The sequence below is a fragment of the Cololabis saira genome, chromosome 7 (genome assembly GCF_033807715.1).
Source record: "Cololabis saira isolate AMF1-May2022 chromosome 7, fColSai1.1, whole genome shotgun sequence".
NCBI classification, from domain to species: Eukaryota; Metazoa; Chordata; class Actinopteri; order Beloniformes; family Belonidae; genus Cololabis; species Cololabis saira.
In genome coordinates this window covers 45,951,523-45,967,842 of record NC_084593.1, presented here as the reverse complement: position 1 = coordinate 45,967,842, position 16,320 = coordinate 45,951,523, and positions in this window count along the sequence as shown.

Below are 16,320 nucleotides of genomic sequence, written 5' to 3'. Positions count from 1 at the left end.
CCGTTGCTATGGCAGCGATGCCAACTCTCGCGAGAACCAGACACAACAGCAGCGTCACGTGACAAAGACATTCAAAATAAGCCCAATATTATAATAATAAATAAAACTCAAAATAAACAAAATAGTATTATAAATACAAATAAAAATAAACCCAATACTTTTATAAATATAAATTAATAAATAAATAAATCTAAATAAACCCAATATTATTACAAAAATAACTAAAAAAATGAAACCAATATTATTACAATAAATAAATAAAAACATTATTATTATATGTGATATAAGTGATATTATTATGAAGTTGAACTTTGGCATATATTCATATATTGGCAACATAGATGAAAGACTTATCCTGTCTCCTCGGTGCAGGACATGGGGCCATTAGGTCCAGGGTTGGGAAACACTGATATATGACATCCAAATGAAACCTATGAAAACAGGTTGCTTCATAAAAAACACAAAAGCACAAGTCCAACATTAGCATAATGTATAAACCTGGGTTACAAATAAATAAACTGTATATAAATAATACTTGCAGAGTGAGTTTAAAACGGGGTTATTATTTCCACTAGATGGCGACACAGTACGGGTTAAGACACTTGCCCCGCCACGCAAACCTGCCCCACGCCCTGGGGGAGTGCAGCTTAGTTATGGCCCGTTACTGTACACCACACAGTAATTACACAGTAATTACACACTAATTAAAACGTAAATGATCCTCACTCATATAACACCCGCTTACCTCATCTGTCCTTTACTAATGGTTCTGCAGCGTGTATATATATATATATATATATATATATATATATATATATATATATATATATATATATATATATATATATATATATATATATATATATATATATATATATATATATATATATATTTATATTATATTTATAATGCACTTTACGTTACTGAAAAACTCAAAGTGCTACAGTTTGATAATTAAAAGGAAACAGAAATAATGAAGTTAAGATAAGAGATGAAAGGAATAAAAAAGTGAAGATATATCAAATGAAAAAAATAAATAAAACAAAAATATATATTCTACAGGACTGTCTCAGAAAATTTGATAATTGTGATAAAGTTCTTTATTTTCTGTAATGTAATTAAAAAAACTAAAATGTCATACATTCTGGATTCATAGATGGACAGTCCTATATATATATATATATATATATATATATATATATATATATATATATATATATATATATATATGTATATATATATATATATATATATATATATATATATATATATATATATATATATAAAAATATATATATATATATATGTATAATATATAGGACTGTCTCAGAAAATTAGAATATTGTGATTTTCTGTAATGCAATCACCAAAACAAAAATGTCATACATTCTGGATTCACAAATCAACTGAAATTTTTACAAGCATTTTATTATTTTAATATTTCTGATTATGGCTTACAGTTTAAGATTAAGATTCCCAGAATATTCTAATTATTTGAGATAGGATATTTGAGTTTTCTTAAGCTGTAAGCCATGATCAGCAATATTAAAATAATAAAAGGCTTGCAATATTTCAGTTGATTTGTAATGAATCCAGAATGTATGACATTTTAGTTTTGGTGATTGCATTACAGAAAAATCACAATATTCTAATTTTCTGAGACAGTCCTATATATTATACATACATATATATATATATATATATACATACATATATATATATATATATATATATATATATATATATATATATATATATATATATATATATATATATATATATATATATATATATATATATATAGGTGGAGACGGAGCAACAGAGAGAGAGAGTTTCTTTCTCTAAACTGACCAACATGAATGACTCCAATTACACAAGTCACATTCAGTCATCGTCCAAAACTGGAATCAGCAGCTTCGTCCCCCCCCAGACCCCCCAGACCAGCTGAGGGTCATGGGAGGGAAGGCTTGCGCCCCCCCCCCCCCCAACCGTGGTTGCATTTAAAGAAGCCTAAATGACCTCTTCCAGAAAGCCTTTTAACAAACTGCTCCCTGTGTGCTTTTGTTTTCTACGTTCATACACACACGTTTATACCGTTTAACCTGCCTCTCTCCCTCCCCTCTCATCCCCCCATCCCTCTCACGCATTCATTAATCCTCAGTGGCCATGAGGCCAGTGTGGGCGGCTCCACTGATGAATGCATGAACTCAGATTCATAACGTCCTGCCGTTAGGGGCTAGACCAGGGGGCGGCAACCCAAAATGCTAAAAGAGCTGTATTGGACCAAAAACACAAAAAACAAATATGTCTGGAGCCGCAAAAAATGAAAAGTCTTGTATAAGCCTTAGAATGAAGGCAAATGGCGAAAGGCGAAATGTTGAGAAAAAAGTTGAAATGTTGAGAAAAAAGTTTTAATGTTGAAGAAATAGTCAAAATCTCGAGAAAAAAGTCGAAATGTCGAGATTAAAAAGGAAAGGAAAAAGGAAGAAAAAAGAGAAAGAAGGAAAAAAAGAAGAAAAAAAAGAAAAGAAAAAAAGGACAAAAAGAGAAAAAAAGGAAAAAAATAAAAAAAAGAGGAAAAAAGGAAAATAAAGGTCAAACGTGTGTGTGTGTGCGTGTGTGTGAGAGTTTGGTCCTGACCACAGAACAAACAGGTTATCACAAGGTCATGCATGAATGTGCCTGTGTGTGTGTGTGTGTGTGTGTGTGTGTGTGTGTGTGTGTGTGTGTGTGTGTGTGTGTGTGTGTGTGTGTGTGTGTGCAGGAGCTCAGAGGGAGGAAGTGTAATTAGAGCGTTAATGAGGAAGCAAACAGCGTATTGAATAATTGTAGTTATCAGGTGAACGTGCAGCAGCGAGTCTCTTCCTCTGTGAGTTTCCTCCCTGATGTTTCTGCTATAACTGAGAAATCTTTGCCTGTTATATCAAATCACAGAAGAAGGAGCTAAAAACACACACGGGGCCTCAGCTATCATAGCGGCGAGGCTTTGGCCCAATACACGGTACACAGAAAAATTTGTTTTTTTTAAAAATTGCGTTGTTTTTGTTTTTTTTTTATTATTATATGAATTGAAATTCGAAAGGGGCACATAAAATATGCTTAGTCTTCTTTCTGTTTCCTTTTATTCAAGGAAAGAGATTTGTTGTAATTATATTGAACTGTTTTGTTTTTCTTTTAATGAATGAAATAAAGAATAAAATGAGCATCCAAACCTACAGGGGGCAGTGTAACGAGAAGATAAAGTCATGCTAGCCAATCAGAATCCTGGAAAAAAACGTCAACAAATGACACGTGTGAAGCCTGAATAATATGGTTCCACGTTAAATCGACGGCGTAGCCTACGTACGGTGCGCGTCGCTGCGTACCCTACGCCGTAGGCTCTGCGTTGGTGTAACGCGGAACCATAAATCAGCCTTGACTGCCAGTTACTTCCAAGATGAACGAGAGTCTTTGGTTTGGAGTGACAGAGAAGTGGAGTTACTTTTAAGTGTGACTTTAGAATATAAAACAGGTCAAATACAAGAAAATATTGACGGTGGCCAAACTAATTGTAAACACAGGTCGCACTCATGACGCTGGTGACGTTTCTGTTGCATAATGTGACGTTCTGAAGCCTAAATCTCTGTTTCCCTCTGTTTACAAGCAAACGTGAAGACTGAGTTTTTGCAAATCTCCACTTTGGCCGGAGTTTTCAGAAATGATGGTTTTTGGAGACTTTGAGCTTCGTTTTCGTGTAAACGAACGTCCAAAACGCATGAAAACGCCGCCGTTTTTGCTACGTGGAAACGGGGCCTCAGTTACTCCTCTCTTTTCCGTCTCTCACAGCAACCACCAACCGCTCCGTTGCGCCCGTTATTTACCATTACCATGGTAACTCTCCGCCCGTGAGGCCTTCATGGACACCCGGACAACACAACACTTCTAAACTGAACAGAACAATTAAACATTCCAGTTCTTTACACTACGCACACTTGTATGCTTGTGTGTGTGTTGTTGTTAGGCGGCGCGCCATATGTGTGTGTAGACGGCGCCGTTTCATACGGCGCGCCGTATGGTCGCGAAAATACAGTATATTGTGTATCGTGACATGGCCTAAAAATATGGAGATATTAATAAAAGGCCATATCGCCCAGCCCTAACAAACATGCATACAACTCTTAACACACTCTTCCCTTGACTTGGACTTGCAAAAAGTTATTCATGAGCACTGAGCATAACGTCTTTCAAATTAGTATTCCTAGTGTGTCGTTGCTGCCACTCAACGGTTCGTAGAGGAACTATGGATTTAAAGAAGTTTCCAATTAACCGTGAAAGGGCTGAATGTTGAAGTCCCTCCTTCATAATGTGCATATTCCACTGTGTGGTTGGAGCATGAAGAGGTGTGTCAGCTGTAAATCTGCTGTATTTATCATAATCTCTGAAGTGAACGCGTATTTGTGCAGTGACTTCATTTACAAAGTATGTATGAGTGTGTTTGTAGTGTATCATGTCCCAGTGCTCCAGAGCTGCACCTCTGCTCCTCTAATCCTCTCAGCCTGCACATCTCTGTGTCTCTGTTTCCATCTATCTGTCCACTTATCTCTCCATCTCTCATCAGGTCATCGTCTCTACCGGTTGTGCCTTCAAACACCAAACCTCCCTGGCTCCGTGCCGATATCAGCGTCCTTCACCGGTGGAAGGGAACGCAGCAAAGACCTTGTAGCCTCCTGCGTCACAACCGCTCACATCTCAATACTTCTAAACCAGGGGTCGGCAACCCGGCTCTTTAGCGCCGCCCTACTGGCTCCCTGGAGCTTTTTCAAAAATGTTTGACCTTTTTTTTTCCTTTTTTTCTTCTTTTTTTTCCTTTTTTTCTTCTTTTTTTTATTTTTTCTTCTGTTTTTCTTTTTTCTTCTTTTTTATCTTTTTTCTTCCTTTTTCCTTTCCTTTTTAATCTCGACAGTTCAACTCTTTTCTCGACATTTCGACTTTTTTGTCGAAATTGTACTTCAACATTAATCTCGACATTTCGACTTTTTCTCAAAATTTTGACTTTTTTCTCGACATTTCGACTTTTTCTCAACATTTCGATTTTATTCTCGAGATTGTACTTCAACATTAATGTTGACATTTCGACTTTTTCTCAACACTTCGACTTTTTTCTCGAAATTTCAACTTTTTTCTCGAAATTTCAACTTTTTTCTCAACATTTCGCCTTTCACCATTTGTCTTCATTCTAAGGTTTATACAAGACTTTTCATTTTTTGCAGCTCCAAACATATTTTGTTCTGGGTCTCTGGAAAGCGTCTAGAGACAACATCTGTTGTATTAGACGCTATACATGTATAAATAAAATTGAATTGAATTGAATTGAATTTGTTTTTTGTGTTTTTGCTCCAATATGGCTCTTTCAACATTTTGGGTTGCCGACCCCTTTTCTAAGTACAATGACTGAATTCTGCTCCACCTGACTTGTAGCATCCCACAAGCATTTCAAACCATTTTAATATAAAAGACAAAACTTTTAGGACAAGTGTAACTTTCTCCACCTTCCGCATCCCTCAGTCTGCCTCCTCTCTGTCCTGATAACATCATGTTATCTTCTCTCCAAATTAAAACACGCGCCTCGTGCCCTTCACCGACACACACCTGTGCGGTGTGTAATTGTGTCTGTAGGTCACAGTGCATTGGCACACTGTGGTGTAACAATGGCCAGAAAATGAGCTGTAAATCAACTTCACACACTTTGGTTTAGGTTAAGACTTGAGGGCTATGCAACAGTGATTACACGCTGATTACAGTATGTAGAGAGGAAACAGAGGAACCTTTAATATACCTGGAAACAGATGCGTGTCACTTAACCTTCTTAAGGTTGTTGTAGTCTGTTGTGCTGGTCTGCTCCCTCCTTTTCTCCTTTGTGAGCAAAATGTGATTTTGGGGCCCTCTATTACTGCCAATAATACTGATTATTGATCATTCACACACCCACTATTAACTTATTTAATGTCCTTCCCTGTCATTACAAATACACTTGTAAAACTAAATGTAAGAACTTTTTGTTGTAGTTAGATTGTAATCCACAGTGATTAAGACCATGGAAGCTACAACAGATTAACAAACTTGCAGAAACATCGTTCAATTAATATTGATCAAAGTCAGCAACTGCCCCTACTGGCCACACAGAGAAGAAATAGACCAGGGGTCGGCAACCCGAAATGTTGAAAGAGCCATATTGGACCAAAAACACAAAAAACAAACACATGCTGCATGTTTCTATATTAGTTAGAACTGGGTCCTCGGCTGCAAATGTAGCTGCTAATGTCTTTCCACATGACTCTATTTGTTACGCAAATCTATTGAAGAGTATTAGGGCCAGGCAGGAGAAAAATAAAATAATATTTTAGAGGAGGAAGATTTTTTTTTCATTATGCACTTCGAAAAAAAAGTCTAAATGTCGAGAAAAAAGTTGAAATGTCGAGATTAATGTTGAAGTACAATCTCGAGAAAAAAGTTTAAATTTGGTGAAAAAAGTTGAAATTTCGAGAAAAAAGTCGAAATGTCGAGATTAAAAGGGAAATGAAAAAGGAATAAAAAAAGAGAAAAAAAGGAAAAGAGGGAAAAAAAGGAGAAAAAAAAGGTCCAGGGAGTCACCAGGGCGGCTGTAGAGCCGCGGGTTGCAGCAGAGTTGTTTCCATCATCCTACTGTCAGCCTGGCAGGTTTTTACCATCTATGGTTTTTAATCTGAAATGGAGCAAATTCAGCTACAAGAGCAGCCTGGGGTTGATTTACATTAATATTTAAAGTGATATAGTACTAAGTGATACTGAGTGTCATCTACAGTGTAGGATACAAAATAAAAGAAACAAAATAATCCAATAGATCATTTATAAACCATTTACAGGTTAACTGTAGTCTGTCAACTAGATATTGTTTATGTAATAATATTAATTATTAAAAATATACAGGACTGTCTCAGAAAATTAGAATATTGTGATAAAGTTCTTTATTTTCTGTAATGCAACAGTTTAAGATTAAGATTCCCAGAATATCCTAATTTTTTGAGATAGGATATTTGAGTTTTCTTAAGCTGTAAACTGACTGTCTCAGAAAAAAGCCATAATCAGCAATATTAAAATAATAAAAGGCTTGCAATATTTCAGTTGATTTGTAATGAATCCAGAATGTATGACATTTTTGTTTTTTTAATTGCATTACAGAAAATTACAATATTCTAATTTTCGGAGACAGTCCTGTACATATATATTTTTTACTCTTGGGGGCCCCCTAGTGGTCACGGGGCTCTAAGCAGCTGCTTAGTTACTTATGCCTTGTCCGGCTCTGCCTCTCACCACCTCACTGTCTACTGTTTATATAATCCTCTCTGTAGTCCAGCAGTAACCACTGTGTCTGTCTCTCCTCTCTGTTCCATCTTTCTGTTCCTGCTCTAACGGGCTGGCCTTCAGCAGGAGTTTCTCCTTATGACCCAGGTCCTGGTCCAGGTTTCTCCTTATGATCCAGGTCCTGGTCCAGGTTTCTACCCCCTTATGATCCAGGTCCTGGTCCAGAGATTTTTCAAAACGTAGAGGGGGAAATATCAGTTTTTGTAAATACCCAGCTATGTGTAAACGTGGCCTTAAGTCTCACCTGTTTTCAGCCGCCTTTGAGTAAAGATCCAAACCTGAACTGGTACTTTTAAACTTGAGAAACAAAACTGGATCATATTTTAGCTACGGATTCTATGTATTGTTCTTTTTTTCTTTCTTTCTTTTGTTTCAATTTTAAATCCTGGTTTTTATTCATGTTTTAATGTTCGAGAGCTGCACTCGTCTGCCGTATTTGGACCTAACCATGTCAGAGATATTAAATTAAGACCTCAGGAAAGTGTCATCAAAACTGGCATCAGTAAGTAATCCATTTTGAATTTCATTCTTACCTTCTTCCAGCATTTATTCCTTTACAGGTTAAACTATAGGCAGAAAAAATAAACAACTTTGTACATCATACTTAAACCAAAGAGATAACAAATGAAATCGTCTTTAGGATAAATCCCAGAACTCCCGGTAAACTACGACCTAATATCCTAATGAAGCCTTAAACCCGGCCGGCTAAAGTCGGTCCTGATACGGCCTGGAGTTAATTTCTTCAGTTTATTGAAGGTGACTGCACTGTAATTGCGTTCATACACACAAATCCTCCAACTGTCTCTCCAGAATCAGTTGAGGTTAAGAGTGTCCCATAGATAATCACAGTTGTATTGATCATAATATCAATCAAATCAGAGGTGACTTGACCACATCATCAACAGACCACATCCTACATCTAATACCTGGACATGAGCCCCAAACACTCGTCAAGCTTTAATATACATACGCTAGATGAACAGTCGTTCATATCATCTTAATGCCCTCAAATGTGAATTATCCATCACAACAAAGACCTTGGCTTTGCCAGATTTCTTCCCAGTTATTACTGCCAATAAAAATATGAAAACCCGGCGTGTGATTTATTTTCAGCAACTGTGTGTGCAGAGCTCAGCTCATTTCAATCACAAACGGCAGCATCTTGATTTACACTGGCCACTGTTTAATAGAGCTAGCCACGGTCAAATTTAAAGTAGCCCGATTAATCAAATGAACATTCAATACCCTCCATTCAGCAGGCCAGCAGAAAGCACACACGGCTTCTCAATATGAATTTTCCGGGAGATTTCTCTATTGATCGACAGACGGATGATTTGTGAGATACATTGTGTGGAGATCAATAGGTGACCAGTCAATAGCTCATAGGAAGAAATTAACTGTGGTGACGTGAAGGCCAGAAAGTCAAGTTTGCATGTAGTCTGGTATCACACATGTCAAGATGAAGATATACGCAGTCCTGCTGCGGACCCAGGGAATCGAACCGGCAACCTTTCCAAAGCTGCAGGGCTGCAGCTTTAATCAAGCGTAGGAGCCCGAGGAGACAGCAGGGTGCATGGATCTACAGGACTGTCTCAGAAAAAAGCCATAATCAGCAATATTAAAATAATAAAAGGCTTGCAATATTTCAGTTGATTTGTAATGAATCCAGAATGTATGACATTTTTGTTTTTTTAATTGCATTACAGAAAATAAAGAACTTTATCACAATATTCTAATTTTCTGAGACAGTCCTGTATATTAGTTATAACTGGGGGAAGATTTTTTTTTTCATTATGCACTTCAAGAAAAAAGTCGAAATGTCGAGAAAAAAGTCGAAATTTCGAGAAAAAAGTCAAAATGTCAAGATAAATGTTGAAGTACAATCTTGAGACAAAAGTCGAAATGTCGAGAAAAAAGTCGAAATGTTGAGAAAAAAGTCAATGTTGAGAAAAAAGTCAATGTTGAGAAAAAAGTCGAAATGTTGAGAAAAAAGTTGAAATTTCAAGAAAAAAGTCGAAATGTCAAGATTAATGTTGAAATACAATCTTGAGACAAAAGTCAAAATGTCAAGAAAAAAGTCGAAATGTTGAGAAAAAAGTCAAAATTTCGAGATTAATGTTGAAGTACAATCTTGAGACAAAAGTCGAAATGTTGAGAAAAAAGTCAATGTCGAGAAAAAAGTCAAAATCCCAAGAAAAACGTTGAAATTTCGAGAAAAAGTTGAAATTTCGAGATTAAAAAGGAAAGGAAAAAGGAAGAAAAAAAGGGAAAAAAGAAGAAAAAAAAGAAAAAGAAAAAAAAGCTAAAAAAAATAGCTCATAGGAAGAAATTAACTGTAGTGACGTGAAGGCCAGAAAGTCAAGTTTGCATGTAGTCTCGTATCACACATGTCAAGACGAAGATATACGCAGTCCTGCTGCGGATCCAGGGACTCGAACAGGCAACCTTTCAGTGGCAGCAGCTGCTAAAGCTGCAGGGCTGCAGGGCTGCAGCTTTAATCAAGCGTAGGAGCCGGGCGCCCGAGGAGACAGCAGGGTGGCCAGTGACTTTTACAGCAATCAGCCTCGTGTTTCTATTTCACACACAAACACACACCGTTCATTCGGCACACACTTCTGTTTCACTGGAGTTCCACTTTACTGCTCTGCTTTTGAGCCAGACCGTTATCAGCGTGTGTGTGTGTGCGTGTGTGTGTGTGTGTGTGTGTGTGTGTGTGTGTGTGTGTGTGTGTGTGTGTGTGTGTGGGTACAGTAGTTTCTCTGCCGGCGTGTCCGGCGCTACGACCGTGCGTATGAAGGAACGGGGGGTTAGAGGAGTGTCAAAGCTGAGCGGATGATGAATGGCGTTAGTTTAGCCGTCATTACAGACCAGTGTTTTTACGTAGGGGTCAGCGCTAATGGAGGAGAGGAGAGGAAGAGTTTGATGGTGGTAAACTCCGACTTAAACTGCTTACACACAGAAATTCTTTCATTTCCTGCTTGCAGTACTACAGAAGAGTATTAGGGCCAGGCAGGGGAAGAATACAAATAATATTTTAGAGGAGGACGATTTTTTTTTCATTATGCACTTCGAGAAAAAAGTCGAAATGTCTAGAAAAAAGTCGAAATGTTGAGATTAATGTTGAAATACAATTTGGAGAAAAAAGTCGAAATGTTGATAAAAAACTGTCAAGAATAATGGTGAAATACAATTTCGAGAATAAATTCGAAATGTCGAGATTAATGTTGAAATACAATTTCAAGAAAACAGTAAAAATTTCGGGAAAAAAGGCTAAATTTATTCACGAAATTTCTACTTTTTCCTCGAAATTGTCTTTCAACATTAATCTCGACATTTCGACTTTTTTCTCAACATTTCGACTTTTTTCTCGAAGTGCACAATAAAAAAAAAAATCTTCTCTAAAATATTTTTTCTCCTCCCTAATACTCTTCCGTACAACACAGCTAGTGGGAAAATGTGAATCTAAACAGATCTTTAGGCTCCATTAAAATAATGCCGCCCAGAATAATTTGTGCTGAAAAAGATCCGTGAGAGCAGGAACCAGGTAAGACGTGAGACGCCAGGCCGGATGCAGGACATGCAGCAGAGACAGACACCAGTCAAACCAAACTGCAGGCATGCTGCCATACGGCGCTTTTCCACTAGCAACTACTCGGCTCTACTCAATTCAACTCGGCCTGGTTTCTTTTCCACTACAATTCAGCACCTGGATCAGAAGTAGGATGTTGGAGTGAAGCTGCTGTGACGTATTTGATTGTGTATCTAAATGAAGAAGACAACAACACTAAAGATGTAGAACCTGGAGGAGATGATAGATGTGCTGCTGGATCTTTGGCTTGTGTTTGATATCAAGTTAAAAAATGAGAGTGAGAGAAACTTCAAGCAGCAACACTTTTTAATTTTTTTGTTAGTTTGTCTCGGCGCTGCTGAAAAGTCAGCTGGAGCCGTGAGCAGCTATGAAGAGACAGAGCTCCTGGTAGATCTGGTCGTTCCTTATCTCCGTCTAGATCCCTTTTTAATTCTCTCCTCAGCACCAGGTTTATGAACATCTGCACCTCAGAGTTGGATCATGACTTTTGCTGCCATTGCTTGTTGAATAAAATGAACAAGAATCCGTCAGAGTCTCTTTCTCTGATTTCCTCCTCCTGACTCAGACGTCTGACTCCAACCCCCCGACCAATCGGTGGCCTGTAGTGTGATGATGTCAGATACAGCCGACTCAGCAGCTTAGAACCTCGGCAGAATAGATACAGAAAAGTATCTAGTCGGCACGTTAGACCCCTGGTGGAAAAGAACCAAACCGAGGCGAGTCGAGTCGGGCTGAGTAGGTGCTAGTGGAAAAGCGCCATTTGATAGTCGTTGGGCCGTCGTTTCATTTGAACTTGTGTGGGCCTTTCCCAGCAACGTGGCACTTAACCAGCACCAAAGCACGCAAAGGTGCATTTTGATAGAGAAACAATGTGGAGCATTTAATTGTCACATACGGGCTGTGGAATCTCTACGCTTGTTGCTGTGTTGTAGATCGTAGTTGGTCCTGACCACCGTTCCCTTTGGACATGAATGCAAAATGACTTTGTCTTTATAATGGAGAGGAAGAGGTGGGGGGGGGGGGGGGGGTAAAGAGAAGATAAAGGAAGAAACAAATCACAGAGGAGGAAAGAGGGATGGAGATGAAGGAATGAGTAGAGGGAGAGAAAGAGCAGTTAAAGGACATACTCCCTGTGGTCACTTTGGGTGATGGGGCATGACTGACCCACACACAACACAACACACACATACACACACACCGCCTGTCAGGGGTGGCAGGGCGCTGCTGAGACAGGCAGGATGTTTTAGTAATCTCCACCAATCAGCTGCCTGCTAGTCTGTAATAACGAGAGACAGAGACTCTGTGAGAGCATGTGAAACAAAGAGAGATAGAGATTTGCTCTAGTTGTTTTAAATTACAGCTTACACTCTCTAGGTGAACACCCCTCACCCACACACTCCGGCTGCCCTCAAACACACACACACACACACATAGCCGTGGTCGGGCTCTGTGAGACAGAAACGTGGAGGACAGCCGGGTCCTGCTGGCCGGCCAACCTTGTCATTAAGCCAGGGCGGTCAGCTACACCCCAACAGCAACACAAATTAAAGTGGTCCCAACAGCCGCCCAGGGGCCACACCAAGTGGCACTGCAATGTGTCTCGGCGGCCCAAATCAGGTTTAAAAACTGATTCCAGGTGCATGGGCTGCACACATGCAAATGCTGCTAACCAGGTGCGGCCGAGGGGTCACACACACTACTGGGCTGTGTCCGAAATTCCATACTTCCACCCTAATGAGTATGCAGAATGAGTATGCAAGATTTTTTAGTGCGTCCGAAACATTAAAACGTACTCAAGTAGTAGTATGCGCTATCCATACTCATTCTGGAGAAATGTATTAGTGTGGATTGATGGACACTAGCTAAGCAGAAACTTCCCACAATGCAATGCAGCAGTGTTTGGTTGCTAAGTGCTACGTATATGTCATAAGTATAATCTTAAGTATAATAATATTATTATTAATATTATAATATTCGTATATAATAATATTATATAATGTCATCTTGTTTCGGCCAGAATAAACAGGAAATAGCGGAGCGGTGCTGCTACTGCTGCTGTTACCATGGTAACAGCTGCTACTGCTGCTGTGACACGTCACTTCCTCCCAACGGCAGGAAGAGACGTTTGCGCTCTGAATAGTACGTCCGAATTAATACATACTACTGATATTTACTCAAAAGTGTCTACTTTTGAGTAAATACTGTGTTGGGTCCGACCAAAACCCTGAAGTGAACCCGGGTAGCCAACCACAAACAGGCAGGAGACCAAACAATTTAACTAAAGAGCCAGATGGCTGTTTATTAAAGTAAAGGGGAAAATACTGACTCAGGGGTAGATCCGGAGGGGAAGGCAGAGGAAACGGGGAAGCGATTGGTTGGGGGGGGTCACAGAGATCCACGAGATGGTCGCGAGGGGAGCAGAGGCGTCGCGGAGGTTTCAAGGGAGGCAACGTAGACACAGAAACAAAAAGCCTTGGGACAAAAAACAAAGAGGGATTAACGCAAGCACGGCAAAAAGGTTCAAACTGGAGGGCTGGAAAAGCTGGAGAAACTTCTCGAAGGGCCAGATTAGTTACTGCATAGGTTCAGTACAATCAAGCACTGAGTAAAGGTCCACGTCTCCTTTTAAGCCTAGGCTGGCGATTAGTGGCAGTTGGGGTTGAATGCAGATCAGCAGCACCTGTGCTGCTGGCTCTCCCAGCCAGAGGAGGAGGACTCCTAACAGGAACCCCCTTCTTCCGGGAGACACCGGGCGACCGTCCAATGGCATCTGGGTGGGCTTGGTAGAAGTCCTTCAGGAGGGTGGGGTCCGCCAGGTAAGAATGAGGGACCTAGGTGCGGTCCTCGGGGCCATACCCTACCCAGTCCACCAGGTATTGATAGCCCCGGCCCCGACGACGGACAGCCAGGAGCTCCTTAACATCCCAGACCAGGTCACCCCCTTCCAGGACTCGTGGTGGGGGGGGAGGCGGAGCTGGGGCAGAGAGAATGCTGGAGACTACGGGTTTGAGACGTGAAACATGAAACACGGGGTGCACCTTGAGTGAAGCTGGAAGGTGGAGGTGTACCGTCATGGGGTTGATGATGCGGTCAATAGCATATGGGCCAACGTAGCGGGATCCCATCTGGAGGTGGCAGGAAGTCCTGGGCCAACAAGTACACCTGTTGACCCGGCCTGTAGTCTGGTGCTGGCCTCCTCCGTCGATCAGCAGTCCGCCGAGACTGCTCGTTGGCCCGTAGCATGGCCCTCCGTGCAGTCTTCCAGATGCACTGGCAACGATGGAGATGAGCTTGGGTGGAAGGGACCGCCACCTCTAGCTCCTGGCTAGGGAACAATGGGGGTTGGTAACCTAAGGAGCATTCGAAGGGAGACAGCCCCATAGCAGAACTTTCCAGAGTGTTAATGGCATACTCCACCCAAGGTAGATACTTGCTCCAGGAGGCAGGGTTGCTGGTGGTAGCGCAGCGTAGAGCCGCTTCCACAACCTGGTTAGCTCGCTCCGTCTGCCCGTTGGTCTGTGTGTGGTATCCCGATGAAAGGCTGGCTGTGGCCCCAATTCCACTGCAGAAAGCCTGCCACACCTTAGCAGTGAACTGGGGGCCACGGTGCGAGACAATATCCTGGGGAATCCCGTGGAGGCGTACGACATGGGTCACCAGGAGGTCTGCGGTCTCAGTAGCTGTGGGGAGTTTGGGCAGGGCAACAAGGTGAACATCTTTACTGAACTGGTCAACAATGGTGAGTATGGTATTGTTACCTTGGCATGAGGGGAGCCCAGTCACAAAATCCACCCCCACATGAGACCATGGCCGACTGGGGATTGGGAGGGGGCGTAGGAGACCTGCTGGGGGCTGATGAGAGGCCTTACTGCGGGAGCAGACATCACACTCCTCGTGTCAGCCTCAAGGGAAGGCCACCAGAAGCGCCTGCGGATGAAAGCCAAAGTACGACGAGCACCAGGGTGGCAGACGAAAAGACTGGCATGACCCCACTGAAGTACTCTGGGCCGGACAGCATCCGGTACAAACAGGCGATTACGGGGTCCATTGCCAGGGTCAGGTTGGGTGCATTGAGCCGTACTTCATGTGTATGTGTATATGTGTGTGTGTGTGTGTGTGTGTGTGTATGTGTGTATGTGTATATATATATATATCTTTTGTTTTTTATATGAAAATAAATTAATTTTGTATAATTAAATTAATTTTTTATAATGAAATAGACTTTAGGGGGTAGTATTTAATACGTTTTTACTTCTTCCAACTCCTTTTCGAGCATGTTAATTATGATGGATGCATGTTTTTATTTACAGTTTTGTCTTTTTGTTTTCTTATTTATATTTATTTATAATTGATTATTATTGTTTCGTTTTGTTTTCACTACTGTTTAGAAATAAAATTTAATTTAAATTTTAAAGATTATTTTATGGTATCATCACGCTGGATCTCAGTCTGTTTGATCATAATTGAGGGTTTTCCTACACTAATGTTGTTAGAGCTGATTGGAGAGAGACGGCTCCTGTCACCTGATGATGATGTACAAGGACTGGATAACTTCAGAATCAGAGGTGACACTTTAACGCTTCATCCCCGTGTTTATCTCAGCACAGCTCTGACACGGCGGCAGCAGTAGCAGCAGCAGCAGCAGTTTCTTGTCCCGGTAGTCGTGGGTTTTGGGCATACCTGCCAACATTGGGCTGTGAAAAAGAGGGAGATTTTCTGGGGTAGCGGTTGGAATGCTCCACTCACAACATCCCCACCCTGATATAAACAAGACCACTTTTAATGAGCTTTAAATCCATAGCTACAATGAAATGCTAACATGTACCTCCCAAAATGACTCTACAGCCTTCTTGGAGCCAAATATATTTAATATTGTGGCAGGGTGCAGGATTGGGGCAGGGTCTGCAGGGGAGAGAGGGAGTGCGGGGGAGTGGCGCACAGGTGACGCGGCTGGAACAGCTGATGCTGCACAGGTGTGTCTAATCACTCTCTGTGTATTTCAGTAGTGTGCGGGCCCTGGAGACGGGAGAGGAAGGAAGCAGAGCGGAGCGGAAGTGCAGCTCTGCTGAAGGTGCTGGTGCACGTGTGTCTCTGCTGAACGAGAATAAAAATGTTTTCTGCACAAATCCCTGTGTCTGCTGTCCTGTCTGTAGCAGCGAGCCATGCTACAAATATTAATAACAATAAAATACAATATACAATTTAAAAAATTTCAAATAACAAAATAACATATTTGAACCATTTTCCAGACAATAAAATAACATTTGAACAATTTTTCAGACAATAAAATAAAAATCTGAAAAATTGTTAAAATATGTAATTTTATTGTCTGGAAAATGGTTCAAATATGT